The following is a 26,472-nucleotide window of genomic DNA, read 5'->3' as shown; positions in this document are numbered from 1 at the left end:
CCCCTATATTACAGTCTGTAACCCTGTCAACAAGTAAATAAGAAAGAAATCTATTCGTGAGTATGTTCTATGGGAATGGGAGTAGAATGTGTATCCCCTTTCTTGTGAGTTAGTAAGTCTCCAAATATCAGTAAGACCCAGGTCCTTCTGAAGACTATGTAAAGCATTTCTCTCTCTAAAAGTCAGGTTGGGTCTATCTTTGCTACGATCTAGGCGTTTATCTAATACTTGGTTAAAGTCTCCTCCTAAAATGATTTGTCCATCCGTGCCACCCAGCATTTTATTGAGTTCATGGAAGAAAGCTGGGTTTTCATTGTTTGGGGCATACATATTGCATAATACAACTTTGGTTCCATTAATCAGAGCTTCCACTCGCATCCTGTAACAGGACCAACAAACGAACATAAAATAACCCTAACTCAAATACCACTGTCCTTAAAAAGAACATGACAGCATAATCAGTCTTCCCTTGCTGATTCTGGTCCATGTGGGTCCTATGGACAGTTACTTTCATTCACTTCACTCACCACCTGGTTGTGACTCCCCCATACGTCCCCATCGTATTCTTCAAAACAAAATTCTGCTCTCCATAATGTGTGCATCAGTCAGTCATCTCTCTCCGTGGTTGTAATATTTTCCCGGCTGAAGCGTTCTGCTTTCTTTGGATCAGTGAATATGCCAATGTGTGTTTCACCTGGTGCTGCCACAATGTTTTCAGAATCGGGGAGAACTGCCTCCGTCTGTCAGAACGCTCCTTGGTCATATCTTCGTAGATGGAGAGAGTGCAGTCCTCCCATTTCAGACCCCTTTCTTTCTTTGCCACTGCACGAACTTTGTCGAGCTGAGTAACGTGGAAATTTCACCAGTATCATACGTGGTGGTTGATTGTAGCCCGGTCTTGGCCCTCCGCTTCTGTAGCTCCTCTCAATCTCATACTCATCTCCATCCAAGTTGAAGCCATCTCACAATATCTTCCTGACATAGTCAGTCAGAGTGGTTCCTGCTTCTTTACCTTCCTTCAGTCCAATTAACCTGATGTTTTTCCTGATGCTTCGATTTTCCTGCTCCTCTACCCGGTTCCAAAGTTGCTCTACTCGCTGTGTTAGCCGCTTGTTTTCGTTAGCTGCATTAGCAGCATTATTGTGGACAGTCTAAGGCACACCTGTGCACTAATCATGGTGTCTAATCAGCATCATGATATGGCCCACCTGTGAGGTGGGATGGATTATCTCAGCAAAGGAGAAGTGCTCACTATCACAGATTTAGACTAAATGGAAGAACTCCATCCATACATTCATATACCATAAAATCAATGAGGCTTACTGAGGGTGCACAAAGATATTCAAATGTCAAAATCCACATTTTGACTGTCAGTGTTTTTGGCCCCTTTAACCCTACCCTAAAAAGGGCCGTAATTTTCCACTCAAAGGGATCTTTGGATAAAAAACGTAATTTTTGTCCGTTTGGACAATATATCTTCCTCTTTAAAAAAAAAAAAAAAAAAAAAAAAAAAAAAAACTTCAGTGGCCTACTGAAACATGATATATCACCCCCTTCTATGAACCATTCCACAGTTACAGACTATGGCTCTTAAACGTAAAGAAGAAGAAGAAAGTCAGCTTTCAGGTGGATTCTTTTCTGAACTACTTTGTTGATCAGTGCTGTTACAGAGGAAGTAATTACGGCGGTAATGCGGCTTGCTCACTGTATTCCTATGCCAACCTTTTGCTGGTGCCGGCGTGATGGTGTAACGCTGTTTCTACATGTTTGCAGGAAAAAGTTCTCCCATCATGCACCTCTGTCTTTCCCATCATGCTTCTTGTGTAGTTCCTATTTGAACTTCCTGTTTGCGGTGACGAAAGCGTACTTCCGGTTTGCGGTCTAGGGTGTCTCAGTTTTTGTAAAAGTTCTCAGATCTCACTGCTCTTTAAACCAATTTGTCTCCCATGTGAACTGATGAAACAGTAAAATTTTCAGCAAAATCTGCACATTAAGACAGCCGTGCGGAGGAGTTCGGCGCGTCGTGGTGCAGCCGCTCTGCGCAAAGAAACGCCGTGATGAAGCCTCACAGGACATGTTGGGGCTTGTCCAGCTCAAGCTCAATTTCTCGGATATTTACATGACAGATAAGCAACCGGAATCCGTCTGAAAGCCGTCCTGAGAGACCAACACTGAGGTGGTTTTGTGCCACGTCAAGAGTGGCACGGTGGCGCGTCCCTTGGCTTCTTTTTCCATGAAAAAAAAAAAAAAGTGCTGATGTCCATGTCTTTTCACAATTCCTGTGCTAGTCAGAGGACATACCGGATCAAGACAGCGTCCAGTTTAGAAATGAACGGCACATTTCACTGTTACAGGAGTTTTTGTCTTGGAAAGAGGAACAAAGGCGGAGGAATTTTGCGCGTCGCATTGGAGCTGCATGGTGAAAAACGCTGTGATGAAGCCTCACAGGACATGTTCTGGCATGTTCAGCTCATACACAATCACATTCGGATATTCACACGACAGGAAGAGTTGCTGCCACAACTCACGCTGAAGTCTGTTTTCTGTGACACTCCCCAAAAAAACCCACCGTCTCACACCCCGAGCGGCTTCCCCTCTCCCGCTCCCCAAACTCATGAACAGTTAACTCTCGCATGACAAAATGAACAATAACTCTGTGATCAACTTGTCCAAGTCCAGGCACTCGCCTGTATTGTTGGTGTGAATAGTGATGCCGAAAGGAGAGAGTGCGCTTATTTTATGACCGTAATGCAGATGCCGTGCGCGATGCATTCATAATACACCCGTTATACTGCTGTGATAATCTCAATGTGTCGGATCAGTTTTGTCACTACATGCGTTATATAACCGTGATTGTTCATCATATATTCGCTATATATTATTAATATATCCATAATTCATACTGGGACATTTGTCACTTTTGGCCATTTTTGTTGCGGACGACAACGAACGCCCGTAATTTGTGTACTCAATTCATGTGCAATTGATCCTCTTCCCAGTGGGACAGGGCCCTAAGGTAGGCAATATATAGTTAATTTGTTACAATATTATGAGGTCACACATATCAATCTTTTTGTTAACAGCAACAAAATATACAAAATATAAGATAATGCTTGACATAAAACATAACCAATAGCCTGAGGTAATCTGACATAGTTACACAGTCATGGTTCACAGTCCTTCATCCATCTTACTCTATGTGAAGGTTGGGACATTCCGATGGTGGGATTCTGTTACCAGCACAGCCTCCTCTCTGTGTGATTCATCTTCATGAACAGTGAGAGACACACACTCAAGCTCAGAACCCTCGTGCGCATGCGTGAGTTTTTTTCACGCGTGTCGGTGACGTCATTTCCCTGTGGGCAGGCCTTGAGTGAGATATGGTCCCGCCCTCTCGGCTGAATTCCTTTGTTTCACACGCTGCTCGAGACGGCGCGCGTTGCTTTATCAAAATTTTTTCTGGACCTGTGAGGGATATCCGAGTGGACACTATTCGAGAAATTAAGCTGGTTTTCGGTGAAAAGTTTAACAGCTGATGAGAGATTATGGGGTGTTTCTGTCGGTGTAAGGACTTCCCACGGAGCGGGACGTCGCGCAGCGCTTCCAGGCGCCGTCGTCGGCCTGTTTCGAGCTGAAATCATCCTAATTTAAGGCTCTGTTGACCCAGGACGTGAGAGAACAGAGAAGATTCAGAAGAGGCCAGCATGAGGACTTTATGCGGACATTCCACTGTTTAAGGACATTTTGTAATGAAAGACGTGCGCGCAAATTCGCCGAGTCGTTTCCGTGATGACTCGGCGAATCTGTGTGCGCCGCGACAGGAAAAACACCTCCGTGTTGAAAACCATTTGTAAAATTCAGGCGGCTTTTGATGGCTTTCAACAAGTGAGTAACTGAGAAATTGTTTAACAGCTTTGGCATGTTCCAACTTGCCCGTTAAGGTTTCCAACGGAGGTGTTTTTCCTGTCGCGACCCCCCGCGGTCGGGTCCGGCCCGACATGCGACTCTGCCCGCACGTTCTTTCATTACAAAATGTCCGTTAACAATGGAATGTCCGAATAAACTCCTCATGACTTCTTCTGAAATTTCTCTGTTCTCTGACGACTTCCTGGGTCAACAGAGCCTGAAATGTCGAAGTTTTCAACTTGAAACGGCGAGACGCTGCCGCCTCAAAGCGCAGATCACCGTCAGGCGCCGTGGACCGTCCTTAAAGCGACACTACCAGACCAAAATCTCTCATCAGCCGTTAAAACGTTTACCGAAAACCAGCTGAATTTATCTAATGGTGTCCACTCAGTTGTGCCTTACAGTTTTTTTTTTAAATTTTGATCAAACAAAGCAGCAGTCTGAGCCATTCCTAAACAATGAAAAAATCGACGAGAGGGTGGGCGACTCCTCACTCAGAGACTGCCCACAGGCGAATGACGTAACCGACAGGCGTGAAAAAAAACTCTTGCATGCCCACGAGGGTTCAAGTATGTCTGATGTAATCACACGTGATTCAAATCCATATGTTTTTTGAAAAAATAAGGTCGGATACTTTTCTAATAGACCTCGTGTGTGTGTATATGTGTATATATATGTGTGTGTATATGTGTATATATATATATATGTGTGTGTATATCAGGATATGTCATTCAAAGTGCATATTAAACAAATATGTAGGACTGCTTTTTTGCATTTACGCAATATCTCTAAAATCAGAAAGGTCTTGTCTCAGAGTGATGCTGAAAAACTAATTCATGCATTTATTTCCTCTAGGCTGGACTATTGTAATTCATTATTATCAGGTTGTCCTAAAAGTTCCCTAAAAAGCCTTCAGTTAATTCAAAATGCTGCAGCTAGAGTACTGACGGGGACTAGAAGGAGAGAGCATATCTCACCCATATTGGCCTCTCTTCATTGGCTTCCTGTTAATTCTAGAATAGAATTTAAAATTCTTCTTCTTACTTATAAGGTTTTGAATAATCAGGTCCCATCTTATCTTAGGGACCTCGTAGTACCATATCACCCCAATAGAGCGCTTCGCTCTCAGACTGCAGGCTTACTTGTAGTTCCTAGGGTTTGTAAGAGTAGAATGGGAGGCAGAGCCTTCAGCTTTCAGGCTCCTCTCCTGTGGAACCAGCTCCCAATTCAGATCAGGGAGACAGACGCCCTCTCTACTTTTAAGAATAGGCTTAAAACTTTCCTTTTTGCTAAAGCTTATAGTTAGGGCTGGATCAGGTGACCCTGAACCATCCCTTAGTTATGCTGCTATAGACATAGACTGCTGGGGGGTTCCCATGATGCACTGTTTCTTTCTCTTTTTGCTCTGTATGCACCACTCTGCATTTAATCATTAGTGATGGATCTCTGCTCCCCTCCACAGCATGTCTTTTTCCTGGTTCTCTCCCTCAGCCCCAACCAGTCCCAGCAGAAGACTGCCCCTCCCTGAGCCTGGTTCTGCTGGAGGTTTCTTCCTGTTAAAAGGGAGTTTTTCCTTCCCACTGTAGCCAAGTGTTTGCTCACAGGGGGTCGTTTTGATCGTTGGGGTTTTACATTATTATTGTATGGCCTTGCCTTACAATATAAAGCGCCTTGGGGCAACTGTTTGTTGTGATTTGGCGCTATATAAAAAAATTGGATTGATTGATTGATACGTGTGTGTGTGTGTGTGTGTGTGTGTGTGTGTGTGTGTGTGTGTGTGTGTGTGTGTGTGTGTGTGTGTATGTGTGTACTCAACAAAAATATAAACGCAACACTTTTGGTTTTGCTCCCATTTTGTATGAGATGAACTCAAAGATCTAAAACTTTTTCCACATACACAATATCATCAAATATTGTTCACAAACCAGTCGAAATCTGTGATAGTGTGCACTTCTCCTTTGCTGAGATAATCCATCCCACCTCTCAGGTGTGCCATACAAAGATGCTGATTTTTATTTTTTATTTTATTTATTTATTTCATTCATTTAAAAGAAAAAAAAAACAAAAAAAAACAGAAAAGCAGAAATAAAGCATCTCCATTACCAGAATGAAAAGGAGCAGAGAGAAGAACAAGTCTTATTTTCTGCCCCTTTTTACAATACAATCTTTCAATATCCAGTGTCATTTTTCAACATTATTTAACAGATTGTATTTCTTTAACTTGTCACATACCACTGACTTATTTCATAATTATGACCTTTATTAAATAGATTACATCTCTGACAGGTTACATTTTTTATTTATTTTTTTACTTCCTTACAGCCCACTAACTTATTTTATAGTTTCATACTTACTTAATACATCTAGTTTAATACGTTTTTTAAATAATTTAAGCGACCTTAATTCTTTAATTTCTTTAGATTAGACACCATGATTAGTGCACAGGTGTGCCTTAGACTGCCCACAATAAAAGGCCACTCTGAAAGGTGCAGTTTTGTTTTATTGGGGGGGATACCAGTCAGTATCTGGTGTGACCACCATTTGCCTCATGCAGTGCAACATATCTCCTTCGCATCATCCATGAAGAGAACACCTCTCCAGTGTGCCAAATGCCAGCGAATGTGAGCATTTGCCCACTCAAGTCGGTTACGACAACGAACTGGAGTCAGGTCGAGATGACGAGCATGCAGATGAGCTTCCCTGAGACGGTTTCTGACAGTTTATGCAGAAATTCTTTGGTTATGCAAACCGATTGTTTCAGCAACTGTCCGAGTGGCTGGTCTCAGATGATCTTGGAGGTGAACATGCTGGATGTGAAGGTCCTGGGCTGGTGTAGTTACACGTGGTCTGCGGTTGTGAGGCTGGTTGGATGTACCGCCAAATTCTCTGAAACGACTTTGGAGACGGCTTATAGAGACATGAACATTCAATGCACGAGCAACAGCTCTGGTTGACATTCCTGCTGTCAGCATGCCAATTGCATGCTCCCTCAAATCTTGCGACATCTGTGGCATTGTGCTGTGTGATAAAACTGCACCTTTCAGAGTGGCCTTTTATTGTGGACAGTCTAAGGCACACCTGTGCACTAATCATGGTGTCTAACCAGCATCTTGGTATGGCACACCTGTGAGGTGGGATGGATTATCTCAGCAAAGAAGTGCTCACTATCACAGATTTAGACTGGTTTGTGAACAATATTTGAGAGAAATGGTGATATTGTGTATGTGGAAAAAGTTTTAGATGTTTGAGTTCATCTCATACAAAATGGGAGCAAAACCAAAAGTGTTGCGTTTATATTTTTTGTGTGTGTGTGTGTGTGTGTGTGTGTGTGTGTGTGTGTGTGTGTGTGTGTGTGTGTGTGTGTGTGTGTGTGGAGAGTGGCATCAACTCAGAACATGGTGCCATTTTGGGTCTAACTGTGCTGAACTCCTGAATGGACCTTTTATGTTTTCAACATTTTTTAAAATTATTTACAGCAACACATCCAAGTGCAGGTGCTATCAAAATAAATATAAAAATAGTTAAGCTATCAAATTTACATAAATTTACAATTTATGATGATTTATTTAATTAATTTAAAGCCTGATTTATGCAGTTGCTACTCTTTAACTCTGTGCCATGCAATGGCGTGCATGACAGTGTTAAAGTACTCCATCTCTTGATTATGCTTTATTCTGGACTAATTTGACCCTCAACAAGCTTTTCTTTCTACAGTCATCACCTCCAAATCAAAGGTAAGTTGTACATTTTCCTCTTTTACCGACTTTGTGCTGTAAATGTGATGCGGATTTTTCTGATCCATTTATGAGCGTGTCCATGTGCAATAAAACCTATTATAATATGATGGCAGATGAAGGACTAAAACCAAAAAAGTGTCAAATCACAGCCTTTTTGTTTGATTTGACAGGTGCACGTCATGCTGCGGGTATGAGCCTGAACACCGTTTGATAAAACTAAACGGTCGGACTTTTAATCACAGAAATGATTCCTTTCCCACTTTCCACAAATCGAGTGTCAGAGCTGAACTTTAATTTGTACCTCTTCACATCCAGACTGCTCTGAGTTTTTAATGGAAATACATTGTGATCAGACTGGACATTTTATCCGATGTGAGCGGAAAATCCGGTGTACAAAATCCGTTATATACGGTGTTTATTACATGGAAAACAATACAAAAACTTTGGGACTTTTTTTGTCTGACTGCGAATATCTGGTTTATATTCTTTTAATTCTGATTCTGATATACGACTATGGTTTAGTTGAGTTTTACTGCACATGGGACTGAACAATAAATTTACCTCTCAAAGCTTTGATGATGATGTTGACTTCCATCCCACAGCTGACTTTATTTTCCCAAATTTTTCTTCTGTTCGGCTCTGAAAGGAATCTGTACATCTTGAAGCCCTTGCTGTGACTATTTGTGCATCCAAAGCCACAGCAACCCGGCATTTTAATAAATAAAATAGCTGGACTTCCATACAGACACATTAACAGCAAATGTTATTTTTGCCCCAAGATGGCACCATGGGTCACATGACAGGTTTTTTTTTGTGTGTGTTTTGTTTTGTTCTTTGTTTTGACTCGTCATGTTGCCACTCTCTCTAATAAAGGCACTCTAGGGTTTGCAATACGCACATCCCTTGCCTGCAAGCTTGGAAAGTTACCACTTGCCATCAGTGACAGAATCATGAGCCAGAATCTAATAACGAACTCCACAGTCTAATTCTGTACCATACAGCAATACAGTGTCATCAGAATATTTGACCAGATAGCTGTCGTCTTGAGAACTCCTGCAGCTGTCTGTATACTTGATAAAAAGGAGGGGCAAAAGAATGCACCGTTGTGGTGAGCCCGTGGACAACACAACAGAGTCTGAGAGGCAGCCATTTACAGAGACCCTCTGCTCTTGGTCAGATAAAAAAAATTCTAAATCCATAAAATAAGGTGGTGAGGCAGGTGGAATTTATCTTGCAACCTTTGTACTAAAAGATACGGCTGCATTGTATTAAATACTAACAAAGTCCACAAACAAGAGTCTGGCATGTGCATGTGGCTTCTCCAGATGTTTATACAAAGAGACAAGAATAAAAAGCTTTGCATTTCCACCCCTCTCCCTGCCTGGTAAGCAAACTGAAGTGTGTCAAGGGCTCCGTCTACCGTTTCCAAAATAAGATTCTTCACAATCCTCTCAAAGCTTTTCATAATAATGATGTTAAAGTGACGGGTCTAAAATTGCTAAATTGCTTTGGTTTAGTCATCTTTGGGACTGGGATCACTGTAGAAGATTTCAAACTGACAGGTATTTGGTTAGACTTGGTTTGATTTGGTTACTGATGTTTCCCTGTCAGATCTGCTCTTCGAGTCACATGGAGCCAGTGAAGGGAAGCCAGAATGTCTGTGATCAAAGTTCAAACCTCCTGTTTTTTTTGTTGGTTTTTTTTTCAAAACTCGAGCAGCAGTATTCAGTACCATCAGTAGGCATGTCAAACTCTTACGAGGGCTGTCAATAAAGTAAGGGTCCTTTTTATTTTTTTCAAAAACTATATGGATTTCATTCATATGTTTTTACGTCAGACATGCTTGAACCCTCGTGCGCATGCGTGAGTTTTTCCACGCCTGTCAGTGACGTCATTCGCCTGTGAGCACTCCTTGTGGGAGGAGTCGTCCAGCCCCTCGTCGGAATTCCTTTGTCTGAGAAGTTGCTGAGAGACTGGCGCGTTGTTTGATCAAAAATTTTTTCTAAACCTGTGAGACACATCGAAGTGGACACGGTTCGAAAAATTAAGCTGGTTTTCAGTGAAAATTTTAACGGCTGATGAGAGATTTTGAGGTGATTCTGTCGCTTTAAGGACTTCCCACGGTGCGAGACGTCGCTCAGCGCTCTCAGCCGCCGTCGTCAGCCTGTTCAAGCTGAAAACCTCCACATTTCAGGCTCTATTGATCCAGGACGTCGTGAGAGAAAGACGTGCGGACAGATCCGCGCGTCGGGACAGGAAAAACACCTCCGTGTTAATAACCATTTGTAAAATCCAGGCGGCTTTTGATGGCTTTCAGTGGAGTGAGTATATGAGAAATTGTTTAACAGGCAGGACATGTTCCAACTTGTCCTTAAGGCTTTCAACAGAGGTGTTTTTCCTGTGGCGGAGCGTCGCGGCGGCTGCGTCCCGACGCGCGGACCCATCCGCACGTCTTTCATTAAAAAAATCTCCTTTAACAGTGGAATATCCGGATAAAATGCTGAAACCGACTTCTTCTGAAACTTCTCTGTTCTCTCACGACGTCCTGGATCAATAGAGCCTGAAATGTGGAGGTTTTCAGCTTGAACAGGCTGACGACGGCGGCTGAGAGCGCTGAGCGACGTCTCGCACTGTGGGAAGTCCATAAAGCGACAGTATCACCTCAAAATCTCTCATCAGCCGTTACAATTTTCACTGAAAACCAGCTTAATTTTTCGAATCGTGTCCACTTAGATGTGTCTCACAGGTTTAGAAAAAATTTTGATCAAACAACGCGCCAGTCTCTCAGCAACTTCTCAGACAAAGGAATTCCGACAAGGGGCTGGACGACTCCTCCCACAAGGAGTGTTCACAGGCGAATGACGTCACCGACAGGCGTGGAAAAACTCACGCATGCGCACGAGGGTTCAAGCATGTCTGACGTAAAAACATATGAATGAAATCCATATAGTTTTTGAAAAAATAAAAAGGACCCTTACTTTATTGACAGCCCTCGTATGTGCCAATCTAGAAAATACATTACAATAGTCAATTGTGGAAGACAAAAGCTGAATCAACATATGGAAAATGTAAAACAAATCCTGCCGATGTACATTTCCACTCTATCAGTTCCATTAGTGCAAAAATTTACTGTCATCAGGTCAAACTCACCACACTGATACTTTATTTCATTGAGTGCCGTTTTAAAATTTATTGTTAATTTGTTTCTTTTCAGACATTCAGCCATTGTTGGTGATGAAAGAAGAAACTCTCCCTGAACACCAGGAATGGAATCTGAGAGTTGACAGGAGGAAATGAAAGAAGAGAAGTTGTGGATACGTCAGCAGGGACAGCAGCTTCAGCAGCTGGAGGAGGCAGATCTCACCAAGTTTGGTTTCACTGCCGTCCCTGTGAAGAGTGAAAATGATGATGAAAAACCAGAGTAATCACAGCTTCATCAAAGGCGAAGTGATGAGAGCACAGAGGCTGAGCCTGTAGCCAGCAGCTCATCTGGACACAGAACACTGACAGCAGAAGTTGATGGAGGACCACAACCAGCCAGCCACTCAGGTCCAAACAGTCATTTACAACCAGATTCCAGTGGCAGGAGTTCAGACAGTTCTGGAACAGAGACTGATGACAATGATGACTGGAAACAGACGAGAGAACTTCAGTCACATTTTAACTGTCAAAAACATTCAGGCAACACTGATGAGAAACAATCTAATAACTCTAAATATGGAAAAGCATCTGGTCGTATAAACAACTCAGAGCAACAGAATGGGAGGCAAGCAAGCAGAAAACCATTTAGCTGTTCTGATCAGAATAAAAGACAAAAACAGAAGGGGACTCTGAACAAACACATTAGAATTCAGACAGGACAAAAACCATGTGTCTGTTCTGAGTGTGGTAAAAGATATGGACAAAAGAGCACATGATAATTCATACAGGGCTAAAAAAAAAAAGTCAGTCAGTAAAACCTGATATTGTCATCTGGAACAAGCAAGAGAAGACAGCAAAAATTATTGATGTGACAGTCCCCAATGACTATGGCCTGAATAGAGCTGAAAGGGAGAAAATCATGAAATACCAAGACCTTAAAAATGATCTACGAATAACGTGGTCATTGAAAGAAATTGATATTATACCAGTTGTGGTATAATATCAATAGGTAACAACAGGGCTTATGAAGAAGAACCTGAAGAAATATCTTGAGGTAATCCCTGGTCACCCAAGTGCCCATGAGGTGCCAATATCTGCAGTTAAAGGAGCAGTCACATCTTGAAGAGAGCCCTCGGATACAGTGCCAATAATGATTAGGATGCAACTGTAGACCCCAGGTTTGGGGCCCATTGCACTCTGTAAAAAAGAAATCAAAGAGAAATTTAAAAAAAAAAAAAGGCAAAAAGCATTTGTCTGTTCTGAGTGTGGAAAACGATTTGGACACAAGAGCACTCTGAGCACACACATGATAATTGAAATAGGGCAAACATACAGATATTTACAGATCTTGTTGTTTCGGCTTATGTAATGTCTGTCTGCAATGAGGATCTGACATGCTGATAATAAGTGGTTTACACTCAACTGTTGCGTGACAATCGGCATAAGATAAGCCTTTATTCATCCCTCAATGGGGAAATTTCAGTGTCACATCGCAGCATAGAACAGTAGGAATAGATAGAAGAGCATGCAATAAAACAAACAAGTATCTCTTTAAAAAAAAAAAAAGAACTAAAAAAGCACTGAATGCCGGGTAAAGCTAAGGCTACCATTGTTCAGTTCAATGCTGCGCTGCCGGGATGATATACACTGTCAGGATGTAAAAGTGATCAGATATGCCCAGCCTTAACCGCAGAGCGGGTCTCAGACACGATTTGTCCCCTGTTTACAATGTGGTACTCAGGTCAAAGCAGTTTCAGTCTTTTGTTCATGGTAATGAGTCATTCACGTCATCAGGAGAGAATCGTCAAGGGAGCCATCAGGGGAGGCTTCCGTCCTGTCATTGGGAGAGTGCTAACTAGAGTACAATAGGTGCTAATTAGAGCTATTGTTTAGTCACTAGCCTATAGCAGTCAGCCTCCTGGTAGGTGGGGTCTGGTTAGGTTAAAAAACGCCAACTTTTGTTGGCTTCTGGTTTATTCTTCTCTACAAGAGTCAAGACAGAAGTCAAACTACCAGAGCAAGAATTGTAGCCGAGGAAGCTTCTGTGATTTGAAGCGAAACGTCCTCACGTCAAGCAACCCAGTCCAGTCAAAGATTCAAGCTTCTCTACTATGATCAGATAAAGTGACTTCAGCGTGAAATGTATGATAAGTTACTCTGATATTTACAATATGGACAGGTTAAAATATAGTAGGTAAAGTGACTTGAGTTTGCATCATAAGTTAAATTATTGCAGCTAATAAATACAGCAGGTAATGACATGATTATTGTCCTGGTTGCTATGGTTACCACAGTACTAGCATTGTACATTGCTTTAAGCATGGTTGATCTCCATAAGACCTAAGCCACCTTCTCAACGGGGGATATATATTCTATCCATGCATTGGTTTCTGTATGTAATTTTATGTAGGGTGAGCATCTTCCTGGTTTTAATATCTAACTTATTAAGCTCATCCTGTGGCCAGTCTATTATGCCAAACCCATAGCTCACCACAGGCAATGCAAACTGGTTCATGGCTGTGATCTTGTTCTTTGGTGTCAATTCTGATTTACAGATCTTCTTTAAGTGGTTTAGGTATTCTTGTGTTACTTTTGCTGTCATTTTTTTGTGCTCTATTGTAGTATTTTCTTCAATTCCCAAGTATTTGTACGTGGAATCCTCAGCCAAATCTTCAATAGTGCTCCCCTCATCCAACTTTGTATTTTCTGTGATCTGCTTCTTACCACCTCTGATTGTATATTTAGAGCATTTATCCAGCCCAAATTCCATACCGATTTCTTTAGAGAACGTATGAGCTGCCTCCACTAGCATCCTGAGTCCCCTCTCTGAATCTGCAAATATCTTCAAGTCATCCAAGAATAGAAAGTGGCTCACCACCTTTCTATGTTTTCTTCTTCTACCTCCATCTAAATCATACCCGATGTCAAATTCCTTGAGAATCTTGCTTAGTGGGTCAATGCTAAGACAAAAAAGGAGTGGAGAGAGACTATCTCTCTGGAATATCCCTCTCTTCACTTTTATGTCTGGAATATTATCTGTCCCTCTGTATGGTTTAGGGTGATGGTGGTGTTCCACTTATTCATTTGTGCTCTCAGGAGAGATCTTACTTCCTTATTGATGTTGTAAAGTTCTAAGCATCTCATGATCCATGAGTGTGGGACATTATCAAATGCCTTTTTGTAGTCAATCCAAGCCATGCTGAGGTTTCGCCTCCTTTTTCTGCAGTCCTCCAGGATAGCTTTGTCTATCATTAACTGGTCTTTAGCTCCTAATCTTTTTCTGAAACAACCTTTCTGTTCCTTCTCCAGGTAGTTACCAGTGTCCACATGTTCATAAACGGCATCAGCTATAACTCCTGTCAGTCATTTGTAAGTTGTTAAGATTCAAGAGTTTTATTGTCATATGTACAGCAGAAACAGGCAGTTACACTATACAATGAAATTCTTACTTTGCTATTCCTCCATTCACCAATATAATCTTAAAAAGAAAGAGAAATGTTTAAAAATAAAAAAAAAAAACACTTAAGTTATTGTGCAAATTGTGCAAATATGTGGAGCAGCGATTCAGAGCGTGCAAATCATGAGTAACAGATGTGGACAGTAGTATTCAGAACAAATATAAATAAACCTATATAAACAGTATTGTAATAGCAGCAGTACGGTGTATTTAAGATGCAATATAGTGTAAGTAAGTCCCTTCAGCTGCTCCCTTGTTTGCACTCGGGGTCGCCACAGCAAATCCAAGGTGGATCTGCATGTTGAATTGGCACAGGTTTTACGCCGGATACCCTTCCTGACGCAACTCCACATTACATGGAGAAATATGGCAGGGGTGGGATTTGAACCTGGAGCCTTCTGAACTGAAACCAAGTGCATTAACCACTTGGCCACCACCCCTGCTAAGATGCAATATAGTGTAAACAGGCAAAAGTTAAACAGTTCAGGATGGGAGGGGAGAGGAGGTAGTGTATGATGTGTTTATAAGCCTGATGGCCTGTGAATAGAAACTGTTTGTTAGCCTTGTGGTACTGGACTTCACACTCCTGTAACGTCTGCCTGAAGGTAGGAGTGTAAAGAGGTTGTGCTGTGGGTGAGTGCTGTCCTTGATTATATTCTGGGCCCTCCTGATGACTCTGTTGTGATAAATGTCCTGTAGTGAGTTGAAAAGCTGCTCCTGAGATGGACTGAGCAGTCTTGATCACACGCTGGAGAGCCTTTCTGTCCTGAGCAGTGCAGTTTCCATACCAGACTGTGATGGCGCTGGTGAGAACACTCTCAATCGTACTCCTGTAGAAGGTGCTAAGAATTTTGGCTGGCATGCCAAATTTCCTTAGTCTTCTCAGAAAGTATAATCGCTGCTGGGACTTCCTAATGATGGTCTGTGTGTTGTGAGACCAGGTGAGATCCTCGCTGATATGGATGCCAAGGAATTTGAAAGTTCTCACCCTCTCCACCTCCGTTTCACCTATATACAGGGGTGTGTGCAGCACCTGCTTCTTCCTCGGATCAACAATCATTTCTTTGGTCTTGTTTGCATTTAATAAAAGATTGTTGTCATGACACCAGGCCACAAGCTCAGCCACCTCCTTCCTGTATGCTGTCTCTTCCCCGCCAGTTTTCAGACCAATGACTAGTATCGTCGGCAAACTTGATGATACTGGTGTTATTCTGAGAGGTCACACAGTCGTGTGTGAAGAATGTGTACAGGAGGGGACTCAGCACACAGCCCTGGGGGACCCCAGTGTTCACTGTTCTTGTGCTGGATGTACGACTGCCGATTCTGACTGACGGGTCTATTCGTAAGGAAGCTCAACACCCAGTTGCAAATGGCAGGTGTCAGTCCAAGGACGAGGAGCTTCTCTATAAGTTTGTGTGGTATGACAGTGTTGAATGCTGAGCTGTAGTCGATAAACAGCATTCTGACATATGTATCATTTCCCTCCAAGTGAGTGAGGGCTGTGTGAAGGGCAGTATTGACTGCGTCATCTGTGGAGCGGTTCCGATGGTACGCAAACTGAAGAGGATCTATGGTATTAGAAATGGTCTCCTGGATATGAGTCATGACTATCCTCTCAAAGCACTTCATCACAATTGGGGTGAGTGCCACGGGGCGGTAGTCATTTAGGCAGGTCACAGCACTTTTCTTTGGAATGGGCACGATGGTGGTACTCTTGAAACATGATGGCACAAAAGCTTGTGCAAATGACAGGTTGAATATGTCCATGAACACATCAGTCAGTTCTGATGAGCAGACACTGAGTGCACGCCCTGGGATGTTATCTGGGCCAGCTGCTCTCCATGGGTTTATTCTCCTCAAGTTCCTGCGCACATCTGCTGGTGTAACAATGAGCGGTGCATTCTGTGTACGCTCCTTGGCCACCACCTCTTCCAGTCGATCATGGTTGAGGGCTTCAAAGCGAGCATAGAACTCATTCAGCTCATCAGGTAGTGAAGAGTGGCTGGTTGTGACTGACCTGCTCATCTGTTGATAGTTGATGTGCTTCAGTCCTTGCCACATGCGCCAGGAGTCTGTGCTGGTGTAGTAGCCCTCCAGTTTTTGTCTGTACTGTCTCTTTGCCTCACTGATAGATCTGCGCAGGTCATATCTGGACCTTTTGTAGTCTTCAGTGTTGCCAGAGAGAAATGCAGTATGGCGAGCACGTAGCATGGCCCGAACCTCACCATTTAACCAGGGTTTCTGGTTGGGGTATTTTGTGCAGCGCCTTGTGGGGACAATGGTCTCAATGCATCTGCTGATGTAACCTGTTACCCCAGAAGCATAGTCCTCTAATCTTAAGCAGCAGATGAGTCTGTACTTGTTAGAAAGCTGTGTTTCCTTGGTCTTTGGGAGTAGGGTTGTGTTCCCAGTCATTAGCCAGTCTGGTGTGTCCTCTTCTCCGTTCAATATTTTTGTGAAAGCCACGGCATAGTGGTGGTGCAATGCTGTCAGTTTTTTCAACCAAAAATTTGGGACTTTATCAATGCCAGGTGCCTTAAAGTTACTATATTCATGAATTTTATTTCTTATCAATTCTTCAGTTATGATCGTTGCTGGCATTTGCTGTTTGTCTTTGTTTTTCTGTTTTATTAATTCAATTCACTCGGCCTCTTGGTGCTGTTTAGGGTCTTCAAACAGTGGTCTCCAGAATCTCTCAACTTCTTCTCTCTCAGGTGGCTATTGTACTTCTATTGTATCCTTTGTCATATTTCTGTAGACTAGCCTAGGGTTATATCTATCTTTCTAATTTGAGTGGCTAACGCTTTCACTATGGCTTGGTGCTCAGCCAGCCTCGCAGCCAGTTGTTTATCTTCAATATTGTATTTTCTTTTAATGCGATAGACTTTCCGACGTAGGTTCCTTTTGTGGCTTTGGCCTCCCAGAAATATCGACATGTGGGAGATCTCTGCTCTGAAGCAACTGATTTTCTGTTATGTCTTTTTCCATCGCGGCACGGTATTCCTTTTCCTAATTTTGGTTCTTCTGTCCGAATAATGAGGGACTAATTTACACAATTTATTTCTGATAATGTGGTTCCTTGTGGAACCAGTTTACTCAATCCCAGGTTGACTTTCTGCAGCATACTTTTGAACTTTTTATTCTCCTCTTAATTTGATCAATTTAGGGCACTCGTCCATTTCAATTCTCCTTGTTTCCTCAATTTTATTTGCCAATTCTTCTTCCAATTCTAGCTGTTCTGGGTCTAGGTGCATCTGTATATTGTTTTCTGGGCAGATTGGTGTATTGCTTGTTTTTTAATGAGACAATGCCTGGTTCCTATTTTGTGGGGGTGGTGTTTGACTCCGATGTATGAGGCTGGCTTAATCTGATGTTCTTCTTGGTGGTGCAATGGGTTGTCAGGGGGCAGATGCCATCCCTGACCATTTGCTCAGCCTCATGCTGCATCCCTTGTAATTCAGCATCCGAGAAGTGTTTTTGTGTAATAAAGTTGTGTGTCTGGGTGATAAGTCGGCCCCTTGGTATGTCTTTTTTCTTGGGCAGTGGTGGTGGAATATTCTTTGCCATTCTTTACATCTTTCTATCTGATTGGTGTATTTTATTTTTGCATATTCCATTGCCCACAGCAGTACCCACTCTTCCTCCCTCTTCCACTGACTCCTTTCAAACTCAAGTTATATCCCTTCCTCCATCGATTGATGATCCTTTATTGCTTCTTTGTGGGCTTCTTTCTTTATTTTTTGTATTTCCTCTGCTGTCAGATATTTGTGATTTGAGAGGCAATCGATTGTAATTTTGCAGTTGTGGTGGCTTCTTTCTTTTCTGTTGGTAAAATCCCTTTTATCCGCTCCTCAAATACTGCCTTTTTCCTCCTGCCCCACTTCCTATGCCTTGAGTAAGCAAAGCAGTAGAAAATCGTTTTCTTTTCCTCAGTGGTCCAATTTACAGTGACGTAGTTTCGTAAATTTCTTTTGGCCCTTTGAGGCTGTTGCTGCTGGAGTCCAGGATCAGAACTGTGCTGATCTGGTGGGTCCAGTAGGAACTTCGAACCCACCTGAAAGAAATTGCTATTATACCAGTTGTTGTGGGAGCAACAGGGCTTATGAAGAAGAACCTGAAGAAATATCTTGAGGCAATCCCTGGTCACCCAAGTGCCCATGAGGTGCCAATATCCGCAGTTAAAGGAACAGTCACCATCTTGAAGAGAGCCCTTGGATGCAGTGCCAGTAATGACTAGGATGCAACTGTAGACCCCAGGTTTGGGGCCCATTGCACTCTGTAAAAAAGAAATCAAAGAGAAATTTAAAAAAAGGCAAAAAGCATTTGTCTGTTCTGAGTGTGGAAAAAGATTTGGACACAAGAGCACTCTGAGCACACACGATAATTCATATAGGGCAAACATACAGATATTTACAGATCTTGTTTCGGCTTGTGTAATGTCCGTCTGCAATGAGGATCTGACATGCTGATACTAAGTGGTTTACACTCTCAACAGCTGCATGACAGAATTGGCATAAGATAAGAAAAGCCTTTATTCATCCCTCAATGGGGAAATTTCAGTGTCACATCGCAGCATAGGACAGAAGGGCATGCAATAAAACAAAGTATCTCTTAAAAAACAAACAAAAAAAAACTAAAAAAGCACTGAGTGCTGGGTAAAGCTAAGGCTACCATTGTTCAGTTCAATGCTACACTGTCGGGATGTAAACGTGATCAGATAAAGTGACTTCAGCATGAAATGTACGATAAGTTACTCTGATATTTACAATATGGACAGGTTAAAATATAGTAGGTAAAGTGACTTGAGTTTGCACCATAAGTTAAATTATTGCACCTAATAAATACAGCAGGTAATGACATGATTATTGTCCTGGTTGCTATGGTTACCACAGTACTAGCATTGTTCATTGTATAGTCTGACAGCAGCCGGGAGAAACGATCCGCGGAAACTCGCCCTCACACAGCGAAGGTGGATGAGTCTGTCACTGAAACTGCTCTCCAGAGCAGACAGAACGTCCTGCAGAGGGTGACACTCGTGGTCCAGCATAGATGTAAGTTTAGCCAGGACCCTCCTGTCCCCCACCTCCTGCACAGAGTCCAGAGGACAGGCATTGATCATTGTGAAATTCCTGCCATTTTTTTTTTTTTTTTAAGCCATTTGTTAGTAGTCCCTGATCTTGCCCTCTGACTGTAATTATTTCTCCATCAAAACCAAGTTCTTCATTTGTAAGCAGCAGTATAGATCCTTCTTTGTCTATGTTCTTCTTCTGTCTTTTTCCCTTTTTCTTGCTAGTGTCGTTGCAGGTGTCAGATCATTGCTTTCTCTCTCTTGTAAGAGATCTCCAAAGTTTTCTGCCAATTTAATAATGGAAGTCTGTTGTGACAAGGTCTTAATATGATGTTGCGTTACCTTTTTTATGACTTCTTCTTGAGACCTCTTTAAGTACTGCCCGATAATCATTATAGATGCTCTATAAGCCTGGTTGATCTCCGTAAGACCTAAGCCACCTTCTCAACGGGGGAGATATATTCTATCCATGCATTGGTTTCTGTATGTAATTTTATGTAGGATGAGCATCTTCCTGGTTTTAATATCTAACTTATTAAGCTCATCCTGTGGCCAGTCTATTATGCCAAACCCATAGCTCACCACAGGCAATGCAAACTGGTTTATCAATCAATCAAGATCTTTATTGTCACTATGCAGGCATAATGAAATTTTGTACACTCCCAGAAAGGCACATAATAAATAAATCAGCACACACATAAATAAAACACTTAAATAATAACGGTTAAAAAAAACACTTAAAAAAATAATTACAGGTGGTGTGTGTATGTATCTACATGAGAATGAGTGTACAGGGGAGAGAGGAGGTGACAATGAGGAGATGAGATAAAAGATGAGGTGCAGCTTAGTGTGAGTCTTGAGTTTGATTGTTAGGGTGTGTGTGTGTGTTCCGTGGTAGACATGGAGGGTGTGCAATGTAAACGGAGTCCAGATCAGGTAGACGGCGGCAGCCCACAATCCCGTGCTGTTCTCACCACCCGGGCTAAGTTCTTTTTGTTTATATGACGTGCAGCTGCCCATACCACACCGTCACACTGAGACACAGCATGCTCCTCAATGGTGGCTCTGTAAAGTTCACTAACACCTGAGAGGAGAGTCCAGACCGCTTCAACTTCCTGAGGAAGAGCCGCTGTTGGGCCTTCTTTACCAGGTGTGAAGTGTTCACAGTCCAGGTGAGGTCAGAGGAGATGTGTATGCCCAGGAACTTAGTGCTGTCTACACGCTCCACTGCCTCTCCGTGTATGCAGAGAGGAGCGTGGCTCAGTCTTCCTGGACCTCCTGTAGTCCACGATGACCTCCTTGTCTTACTGGTGTTCAGGATAAGGTTATTCCTAGAACACCATTGTGTGATGTTCTGGACCTCTTCTCTGTAGTGGGTCTCATAATTTTTAGATATGAGACCCACCACGGTGGTGTCATCCGCAGACTTCACGACCATGTTTGAAGGGTGAATGGCAGAGCAGTCCTGGGTGAAGAGGGTGAAAAGGGCAGGGCTGAGCACACAACCCTGGTGGCATTCTGGTGTTGAGGATCAGTGGTGCAGAGGTGAACTTCCCTATCCTCACCACCTGGGCCTGTTGGTGAGGACGTCACTGATGCAATAGCAGAGCGATGGTGACAGACCCAGGTTGTGGAGCTTCAGGGCCAACACGTCTGAAGAACAGTGTTGAAAGCCCAAACTGAAGGCCACAAACAGCATCCTGACATAATGTTCGGATGCTGCAGGTGAGTCAGGGCTGTGTGGAAGTGCTAACGGAGACAGTGTCCTCCGTCGAACGGTTCTCCCTGTAGGCAAACTGCAGGCTGTCCAGACCTGCAGGGATAGCGTCCTTGATGTATTTCAGGAGGATCCGCTCGAAGCACTTCATGATGACTGGGGTCAGGGCAAGTGGGACGGTAGTCGTTGAGGCAGGTGATGGTTGTTGTTTTTGGGCACAGGCACGATGATGGAGGACTTCAGGCAGACAGGGACCATGGAAAGCTGCAGCGACAGGTTGAAGATGTCCAGGGAAAACCTCTGCCAGTTGGTCCCGCACAACGGACTTCAGGGTCCGACCTGACACCTATCTGGGCCTGCAGCCTTGTTGTAGTATAATTCTCCTCAGGGTGGAGGTCACCTGGTGCAGCTGCAGGGTGAGAGGCTGATGCTGCACCTCTGGCTGAGGAAGGTGCACAGCCCTCTGCTGCTTGTAGAGTCAAAGCGTGCAAAGAAGTTGTTTAAGGTGTCAGGCAGAGTGGGGTCATGGCTGACCTGCTGGTCACCGCGCTTGTAGTCCGTGATGGTCTGGATGCCTTTCCACATGTTGCGTGTGTTATTGCCCTTGAAGTGGTCCTCGATGCGTTGCTTGTATCTGTGCTTTGCAGCTGGATGCCCTTTTTTAGTTCTTTGCGGGCCCTGCTATAGTCAAGTTGTCTCCGGCTCTGTAGGCTGCATCTCTGGCTTTTAGCAGGGCCCGCACTGTGCCTTCCACCCATGGCTTCTGATTGGGAAAAACCATGATTGTTTTTGTGGGGAGGACAGCATCAGTGCAGAAGTAGATATAGGACAACACAGGTGACGTATATTCCTCCAGGTCTGTGTCCTCTTTGAATACTCCCCAGTCTGTGTACTCAAAGCAGTCCTGAAGGGCTGAGGAAGCCTCCTCGGTCCAAACCTGAACGGTTCTGGGGGTGGGTTTGATCCGGCAAATCAGAGGTCTGTAGGCGGGTATCAGTTTCACAGATATATAATCTGACATACCAAAGTGAGGAGCTGCTGCAGCCTTGTATGCTCCTGGTATGTTACAGTATACCTTGTCCAGTGTGTTATTGTCTCTGGTCGGAAAGTTTATGGATTTGTGGAATCTGGGGAGAACAGCTTTCAGTTCCACGTGGTTAAAGTTCCCAGCCACGATCACAGCCGCCTCTGGATTCGCGTTCATTTTGGCCACTGATCAGCCCGTTTATTTTCTGTGACCTGCTTCTTACCACCTCTGATTGTATATTTAGAGCATTTATCCAGCCCAAATTCCATACCGATTTCTTTAGAGAACATATGAACTGCCTCCACTAGCATCCTGAGTCCCCTCTCTGAATCTGCAAATATCTTCAAGTCATCCAAGAATAGAAGATGGCTCACCACCTGTCTGTTTTCTTCCTCTACCTCCATCTAAATCATACCCGGTGTCAAATTCCTTGAGAATCTTGCTTAGTGGGTCAATGCTAAGACAAAAAAGGAGTGGAGAGAGACTATCTCTCTGGAATATCCCTCTCTTCACTTTTATGTCTGGAATATTATCTGTCCCTCTGTATGGTTTAGGGTGATGGTGGTGTTCCACTTATTAATTTGTGTTCTCAGGAGAGTTCTTACTTCCTTATTGATGTTGTAAAGTTCTAAGCATCTCATGATCCATGAGTGTGGGACATTATCAAATGCCTTTTTGCAGTCAATCTAAGCCATGCTGAGGTTTCGCCTCCTTTTCCTGCAGTCCTCCAGGATAGCTTTGTCTATCATTAACTGGTCTTTAGCTCCTAATCTTTTTCTGAAACAACCTTTCTGTTCCTTCTCCAGGTAGTTACCAGTGTCCACATGTTCATAAACGGCATCAGCTATAACTCCTGTCAGTCATTTGTAAGTTGTTGTTAAGCAGCAGATGATTCTGAACTTGTTAGGAAGCTGTGTTTCCTTGGTCTTTGGGCGTAGGGGTTGTGTTCCCAGTCATTAGCCAGTCTGGTGTGTCCTCTTCTCCGTTCAATATTTTTGTGAAAGCCACGGCATAGTGGTGGTGCAATGCTGTCAGTTATTTCAACCAAAAATTTGGAACTTGCCTTAAAGTTACTATATTCATGAATTTTATTTCTTATCAATTCTTCAGTTATGATCGTTGCTGGCATTTTCTGTTTGTCTTTGTTTTTCTGTTTTATTATTTCAATCCACTCGGCTTCTTGGTGCTGTTTAGAGTCTTCAAACAGTGGTCTCAAAAATCTCTCAACTTCTTCTCTCTCAGGTGGCTGTTGTACTTCTATTGTATCCTTTGTCATATTTCTGTAGACTAGCCTAGGGTTAAGTGCAAACCGTTTGTTTATCTGTTTGGCCTTTATTTTCTTATCTTTCTTTCTAATTTGAGTGGCTAATGCTTTCACTATGGCTTGGTGCTCAGCCAGCCTCGCAGCCAGTTGTTTATCTTCAATATTGTATTTTCTTTTAATGCGATAGACTTTCCGACGTAGGTTCCTTTTGTGGCTTTGGCCTCCCAGAAATATCGACATCTGGGAGATCTCTGCTCTGAGGCGACTGATTTTCTGTTATGTCTTTTTCCATCGCGGCACAGTATTCCTTTTCCTAATTTTGGTTCTACTGTCAGAATAATGAGGGACTAATTTACACAATTTATTTCTGATAATGTGGTTCCTTGTGGAACCAGTTTAGTCAATCCCAGGTTGACTTTCTGCAGCATAATTTTGAACTTTTTATTCTCCTTTTAATTTGATCAATTTAGGGCGCTCGTCCACTTCAATTCTCCTTGTTTCCTCAATTTTATTTGCCAATTCTTCTTCCAATTCTAGCTGTTCTGGGTCTAGGTGCATCTGTATATTGTTTTCTGGGCAGATTGGTGTATGGCTCGTTTTTTGATGAGCCAATGCCTGGTTCCTTTGGTGTTCATCAGAATTAACACCAAAGAACAAGATCACAGCCATAAACCAGTTTGCATTGCCTGTGGTGACCTATGGTTTGGCATAGTAGACTGGCCACAGGGTGAGCTTCATATGTTAGATACTAAAACCAGGAAGGTGCTCACCCTAGATAAAATTACATAAAGAAATCAGTGCATGGACAGAATATAGCTCCCCCGTCGAGAATGCGGCCTCGGTCTTATGGAGATCAACCAGGCTTTTAGAGCATCTATAATAAGTATCGGGCAGTACTTAGAGTCTCAAGAAGTCGTCATGAAAAAGATAACGCAACATCATATTAAGACCTTGTCACAACAGACCTCCATTTATTAAATTGGCAGAAAACTTTGGCAGCAATCTCTTACAAGAGAGAGAAAGCAATGATCTGACACTAGCAAGACAGACCAGGGAAAAATACAGCAAAAGAGAACAAAAACATCAAATGAACAGATAGAAACAGCACAAAAGGGCTGGCCGATTCCAAGAAGAACTCAAAAAGGAATACATAGATAAAGAAGGGTCTATGCGGTGGCTTACAAATGGAGAATTTAGTTTCAATGGAGAAAAAATTATACTTGGAGCACAAGATCAGGGACTTATAACAAATGGCAGGTATTTCACAAAATGATCAATGCCGATTCTGTCATACAACTGTTGAGAGTGTAAACCACCTAATATCAGCATGCCAGATCCTCATGGCAGAGAGATCCCAGCAGGAAGACATATTGAAGGAGGTGCAGTAAACCCTGATTTTGTCATCTGGAACAAGCAAGAGAAGACGGCAAAAATTATTGATTCGACTGTCCCCAGTGACTATGGCCTGAATAGAGCTGACGGGGACAAAAACACAAAAAAACCAAGACCTCAAAAATGACCTACAAACAACGTGGTCATTGAAAGAAATAGATATCATACCAGTTGTGATGGGAGCAACATGGCTTATGAAGACGAACCTGAAGAAATACTTCGAGGCAATCCCTGGTCACCCTCAGATACAGTGCTAGCTATTGTTAGGGTAACTATAGAGTCTAGGGTGCAACTTTAGACCCCAGGTCTGGGGTCCACTGCATTCTATGAAAAGAAATTCCAAGATAAATGAAAAAACAAAGGCAAAAACCATTTGTCTGTTCTGAGTGTGGTAAAAGATTTGGACGAGAGGGCTACCTGAACCCACACATGAGAATTCATGCCAGTAGTGTTTAGGGTGCAACTATGGACCCCGGGTCTAAGGTCCATTAGAAGGAAATTCAAGACAAATGATGTCCTGTATTAATTCTCATATATTTAGACATCCTGACACAATATCTGTAAATATCTACACTGGAAAGTATGCAAGGAACTGGAGGTGGAAGTAAAGGAAAATATCTGGTTCTATGAGCCAGCACCAGTCTCATCCGACGGAAAAGTAACTATCGTCTATGACAAAGGGATCCCAGCAGAAAGACATATAGAAGGAAGTGCAATAAAACCTGATAGTGTCATCTGGTACAAGCAAGAGAAAACATTTTCTTTTGTTTGTTTTTTTTTTGTTTGTTTGTTTGGTTTTTTTTTTTTTGGTGTCCTGGATTGCAGCAGCTACGTTTTTGTGGATCTACACAGCCGGACCGGCACTGACTGGCAGGTATGTCACTTTCTGCCACATATAGTACTTTGGGTTTACGTGACGTGTTTGTTATGCATTCACAGATTGTCCGCAAAGCAGACGTAATAATGCTTTATTCGTGGCCAATTTGTATTCATTCGCTACAACATATTTTAGTTTGTGACAGGGTCAGACTGGGAACAAATTTCGGCCCTAGCATTTTTCCTCTGAACCAGCCCACTTTTGGCCCGATGAATCCACTCCCAAACACGCACACCCACCCGTCCATACCAAACCCCCAATGAACAAATACTATACACCTAAACACACACCTAAACACACACTTTCACTGTCATTTCACCTTGATCATAGTACAAAACGCGTACCCGGCGCCACAAGGGGGGCATCCTGATAACATTAAAGGCAATTACATATTTTGACGAAATTACAAGTTTAAATGACTCTATATATATGTGTATATGTATATATGTATGCTTGCTCTGGGGGTTGGTAAGGTTAGACCTTACTGGTGTAAAGTGCCTTGATTCGACTTTCTTATGATCTGGTACTATATAAATATAATTATAAGTGAATAGTATATTGATGTGTATGTCTGTGTGTCGACATGTAGTAGTGAATTTGTATTTATGTAAATATGACTGAATAGAATTGTTGGACTTGTACTAGCAGGGGTGGGCGCTAATAAGCTTTGCTTCAGCCCACACCCTTTCGGACTCACTAGTTTTGTCTGTTTGTTTGTGGAATTGTTCATTTTTTTCCCTATTTGAATATTTTGTGTGCCGAATAAAAAAAACTGTCACTTGTCATATGTATATGTGTGTGTGTGTGTATATGTACACTCAACAAAAATATAAATGCAACACTTTTGGTTTTGTTCCCATTTTGTATGAGATGAACTCAAAGATCT

General features: G+C 42.7%; 4 long non-coding RNA genes across 6 annotated transcripts in view; 3 read left to right on the top strand and 1 right to left on the bottom strand.

Moving 5' to 3' along the window:
- Nucleotides 1-469: 469 nt before the first annotated feature.
- On the top strand, nucleotides 470-11,094 carry LOC117517826. Its single transcript, XR_004562861.1, has 3 exons — nucleotides 470-481; nucleotides 7,396-7,400; nucleotides 10,858-11,094. It is a non-coding gene; the product is annotated as an uncharacterized LOC117517826 (long non-coding RNA).
- Nucleotides 11,095-11,671: 577 nt separating this feature from the next.
- LOC117517814 overlaps nucleotides 11,672-26,472 on the bottom strand; it is a 38,864-nt gene continuing 24,063 nt past the window's right edge. For all 3 annotated transcript variants that reach the window (XR_004562848.1, XR_004562847.1, XR_004562846.1), the window contains exons 2-3: nucleotides 24,826-24,915; nucleotides 11,672-11,718 (exon numbers count right to left, since the gene is read on the bottom strand). This is a non-coding gene — a long non-coding RNA (uncharacterized LOC117517814). The remainder of the gene's footprint in view (nucleotides 11,719-24,825; nucleotides 24,916-26,472) is intronic.
- LOC117517817 lies at nucleotides 11,737-25,063 on the top strand. Its single transcript, XR_004562851.1, has 2 exons — nucleotides 11,737-11,925; nucleotides 24,988-25,063. It is a non-coding gene; the product is annotated as an uncharacterized LOC117517817 (long non-coding RNA).
- Nucleotides 13,136-22,548, top strand: LOC117517811. The gene is made up of 3 exons (XR_004562844.1): nucleotides 13,136-13,369; nucleotides 14,205-14,207; nucleotides 22,537-22,548. It is a non-coding gene; the product is annotated as an uncharacterized LOC117517811 (long non-coding RNA).

The sequence above is a fragment of the Thalassophryne amazonica genome, chromosome 9, assembly GCF_902500255.1.
Source record: "Thalassophryne amazonica chromosome 9, fThaAma1.1, whole genome shotgun sequence".
In the NCBI taxonomy this organism is placed as follows: domain Eukaryota; kingdom Metazoa; phylum Chordata; class Actinopteri; order Batrachoidiformes; family Batrachoididae; genus Thalassophryne; species Thalassophryne amazonica.
The sequence above is the reverse complement of the archived record's forward strand: the minus strand, read 5'-3'. Positions and strand labels throughout refer to the sequence as shown.